We start from the raw sequence: 5,000 nt of genomic DNA on the forward strand, positions 1-5,000 counted from the left end.
GGAGTGAAGCTAGGGTCAATCTTAGTTTTATTGGGCTTGGTATGATAGAGCTGGGTTTACTTATAAAGCAAAGCAAACCTAAAATAGATAGATAGATTGGCCTACTTAACAAAGTCAGTGGAAAAGAGGGTAATCTTTTAGATTCACAGTTATCCAATTTAGCAATTATTCCTCCTTTTGGTATAATTTGTTTCCCATGGCTATGTACATTTGTCTGTAATGGACAATGACTAAAAATAAGACTTAAGGTATTATCGATACCTTTGCAGTTGATAACAAGAGAGTTGTGCAACACATTTATGGAAAAATGTAATGGCACTGTGATAATCAAAGGGAGAAAACTACTCAATTATCCACAAAATAATCTGTGTAGCCAAAAAATATTAGAAATAAAGAAAATAATTTGCAACAAATGCAGCACAAAGAATAAGTCCGTGGTGATCAGAAGGTGGTCTAGTTGGAGTGAGAGGGATCTCAGAAGGGTAAAGTCACTTTGTAAACATACCAATTCTTTAATTTATATTGTTTGCAATGGAAAATAACATGAGATTCATGCATATTACAGCATTGATAATTGCAAGAAGGAATAAAAATTGAAAGATTGGATAGCATGTGAAATTAAAAAATTACCGAAAAGAGTTGTAGTTTGCAACTATAATTTGAAGGGAGACAAGATATTGATTGAAGGCAACACAACAGTTCTCAACAGCAAGGGATGGTAAATGCATCTCACAGCAGAAATAATGTGTGTAAGAACTAAGCCAATATTCAAGAGAGAGTATTCAGTGAACCAATGTTACACTTACAATAGGAATTCGATTATAAATGGAGACCTTATCAGCAAAGTATATGATGCAACTTATTGTAATCATTTTGTATGGTTTCTCACTGATTAGTTCTCTTAACTAAAATAACTTTCATAGATATTTATTTAGCTATATATATATACATGTACTTTCCTATATTTCATGTATGGAGTTTATATATGTGTTTATGGTTGTAGATATATGTATAAGTGTAGATATGTAAAAGATGTTAAGTGATCAGTCTTACAATGTTTGGAACACATAATTGCCCAAAGGCTGGAAGCTAGGTAAACTCTCCGCGTATGTCAACCAAGAGTACAGTAAAATTAGTATGTGGAGTGGATACCTTGACAAAAACTAAGACACTTTTCATCTATGGCAAAAGGTGCGCAAATCTAAAATAAGGGAGATACAGGACAGAGAAGACAGAAGATCGCCCCTTCATTTTCTAAGTCCCCTTCCATGCTTACTTCGCAAAAAACAAAACAAATGTTCCGCGTAACTCATTACTGCGATCCATCTAGTAGTCCATGTATTGCTACGCGCTTGTGAGAAGGCTTATTTTGTCATTTCTAGCGTCTGTTTTCCTGAATTCATGTATGTAATGCATTCTTCTAGTTTTACTATACTTCTTTTACGTCTTTTGTTAATTATTTACGCTATTCTGAACAATAACCTTGTGCGCATGCGCGTGTTCCCCGGGAGATTTGACAGGTCGTCCAGCGGCCATTCGTTGAGAAAAGGGTTAATTTTCTGACTGTGACAATCGGGTCTTCCCTTACAATATTTATATCATCAGATTTGTTCTCGTGTGATGAGAACGAATCTGATGATAATCTCCGTCGGATTCTCCAGCCGACAATCTTGATGTGATTTGATAAGTCCCGATAGCAGGGGAGAGCATGAAGTAGGTCAGGGAAATTACAGGGTAAAACAGGCTTAAATAAGCAAAATAGAGAACAGAAATGTGTAAAACAAGCACAAAAAACGCTTAAGATCGGCAAATGAAACTCACGGACATTGCCGCCATCTTTGAAAGTCAACGGACCGACACGCCAATTTTCGAAAAACTCTATGGGAAACAAAGCAAAAAATCTACGGGATTTCATATGATCCAGATCCCCTGTAGTAATTGTATAATGCGTCCTAACCAATAAACCAACCTAACCTAACCCTGTGGGATTTATACACTACGATCTATATATTCCCTAGCAAGGGGGCTCTGCCCCCTGGACCCCCGTGATATTAAATGTGCCTATCCAGGGGGCTTTGCCCCCTGGACCCCCGTGGTGATATGTACGCCTAGCCAGGGGGCTACGCCCGCTGGACCCCCTTAGTAGTATATACGCCTAGCCCCAGGGTTAAACCACAAACCTTTATAAAACGAAAGATCAAACTTTTCTGCGCTTCCGTCTGTCAGAATTGCTTGGTTTCTAATCACTTTTTTCGACATTTGTGGCACTTGTTGGGCTCCAATATCAGGCTTTGATTGAGAATAATGTCCATTTGTCCTGTATATCCACAATATGACCTTAAAAATGACACGGAGTCGACGCAGCACTTAAAACGAAACATTTCTCACCGGCGTTTCTCACTGAATGGCCGCCAGGACAACCTGTCAAATCTCCCGGTGAACACACGCATGCGCACAAGTTTATTGTTCAGAATAGCGTAAATAATTGCCAAAAGACGTAAAAGAAGTATAATAAAACTAGAAGAATGCATTACATACATGAATTCGGGAAAACAGACACTAGTAATGACAAAATAAGCCTCCCACAAGCGCGTAGCAATACATGGACTACTTGATTGATCGCAGTAATGAGTTACGCGTCACATTTGTTTTGTTTTTCGCGAGGTAAACATGGAAGGGGACTTAGAAAATGAAGGGGCCATCTTCTGTCTTCTCTGTCCTGTATCTCCCTTATTTTAGATTTCCGCACCTTTTACCATAGGTGAAAAGTGTCTGTACTTTTTCTGTGACATGCGCGGAAAATTTTCTGAGAAATGTTTCGTTTTAAGTGCTGCGTCGACTCTGTGTCATTTTTAAAGTCATATTGTAGATATACAGGACAAATGGACATTATTCTCAAGCAAAGCCTGATATTTGAGCCCAACAAGTGCCCCAAATCCCAAAAAAAGTGATTAGAAACCAAGCAATTCTGACCATAGACGGAAGTGCAGAAAAGTTTGATCTTTTGCTATATAAAGGTTTGTGGTTTAACCCTGGGGCTAGGCGTATATACTACTAAGGGGGTCCAGGGGGCGTAGCCCCCTGTCTAGGCATACATTTCACCACGGGGCCTAGGGGGCAAAGCCCCCTGGCTAAGCGCATTTAATATCACGGGGGTCCAGGGGGCAGAGCCCCCTGGCTAGGGAATATATAGATCGTAGTGTATAAATCCCACAGGGTTAGGTTAGGTTGGTTTATTGGTTAGGATGCATTGTACAATTACCACAGGGGATCTGGATCATGTGAAATCCCGTAGAGTTTTTCGAAAATTGGCGCGTCGGTCCGTTGACTTTCAAAGATGGCGGCAATGTCCGTAGAGTTTCATTTGCCAATTTTAAGCGTTTTTGTGCTTGTTTTACACATTTCTGTCCTCTGTTTTGCTTATTTAAGCCTGTTTTGCCCCGTAATTTCCCTGATCTACTTCATGCCCTCCCCTGCTTCGGGACTTGTCAAATCACATCAAGATTGTCGGCTGGAGAATCCGATGGAGATTATCATCAGATTCGTTCTCATCACACGAGAACAAATCTGATGATATAAATATTGTAAGGGAAGACCCGATTGTCATAGTCGGAAAATTAACCGGAAGCTAGGGTGCTGTGGCAATTGTGAGATCTGCAGTAAGCCATCTCTCTTGTATCTCTTAGTTATCACATATTTCTGTTGAAAAGAATAATGTAAGAAAGTATGAAAAGAAGACAGTGGTTACACACACACACTTGAGTTTCAACATGGTATGCTTGCAGCTTATGTTAATCTCAAGAAGGCTTTTGACTCAGTGGACCGGGAGAGTCTCTGGACCTTACTGGGTCTCCGTGGGATCCCCCCTGGGATTATTGGTTTGCTGTCTGGCCTGTATACAGATACCGAGAGTGCTGTCATGTGTGGGGAGGGCATCTCTGCCTTTTTCCCGGTGTCTGCCGGGGTGAGATAGGGATGTGTCCTGGCCCCAACCCTTTTCAATACCTGTATGGACTGGATACTTGGCCGTGCCGTGAACCGTAGTTCCTGTGGGGCATCAATTGGTAATTTCAAGGTCACAGACCTTGACTTTGCTGATGATGCAGGGATTCTAGCAGACATATTGGAGGTCCAGGTCCTGGAAGAAGGTCTCGAGGCGCTGCATGAGGAGGCGAAGCCATTGGGACTCGCAGTCAACTGGACCAAGACCAATGTTCAGGAATTTGGGCACTTTTTGGATGTCGATGTTCAGTCTGTGTATGCCTGTGGCGAGAACATTGAGGTCTTGGATAGCTTCACTTATCTTGGTAGTGTAGTGCAGAGCGATGGAGGTTCCGGCCGGAAAGTTACTTGACGACTCAGACTGGCCTATGGCATTATGGACTCACTCAATAGGAGTATTTGGCGCTGTTGGTATTTGACTAGGAGAACTAAGATCAGGATCTTCAGAGCACTGGTGATCCCAGTCTTACTCTATGGGTGTGAGACCTGGACACTGAACAGTGCTCTGAAGGCCCGTCTTGACTCCTTTGGTACTAAGTGTCTTTGCAGAATCATGGGGTATACCTGGAGGGACCATGTGTCCAATCAGAGGATACTCCATGCGACTGAATCAAGACCTATTACCAGTCTGATACGAGAGCGCCAACTTCAGCTATATGGGCATGTGGCTCGTTTTCCTGAGGAAGATCCGGCTCATAGGGTCATCTCCGAGAGGGTTGACCCAGGCTGGAGAAGACCAAGGGGAAGGCCATGGAACTCTTGGCCGAGGCAAGTCGATCAGAACTGCTAATATGTTCTGGGTGTGGGAAGGAATGCTGCATGGAGGCTTGCTCAGAGGGACCCCAGGAGGTGGAGGCAAAGGTTATACACACTCACACAAATACACAAATGTCTGCCTGCAAATTAAGATTGATTAGCGTATTAGATAACATTCTTACTTCTGCCTCCTTGTGAGCATATCTTCTAGGCATAACTTCTTCTGTGGTAATCTTGTTAGG

The 5,000-nt window shown here is 42.1% G+C and overlaps 1 protein-coding gene across 1 annotated transcript in view; it reads left to right on the plus strand.

Annotated features, from left to right (window-relative positions):
• Window positions 1-5,000, plus strand: part of LOC125045249 (carnitine O-palmitoyltransferase 1, liver isoform-like) — a 62,873-nt gene that overhangs the window by 853 nt on the left and 57,020 nt on the right.

The sequence above is a fragment of the Penaeus chinensis genome, chromosome 37 (assembly GCF_019202785.1).
Source record: "Penaeus chinensis breed Huanghai No. 1 chromosome 37, ASM1920278v2, whole genome shotgun sequence".
NCBI lineage: Eukaryota > Metazoa > Arthropoda > Malacostraca > Decapoda > Penaeidae > Penaeus > Penaeus chinensis.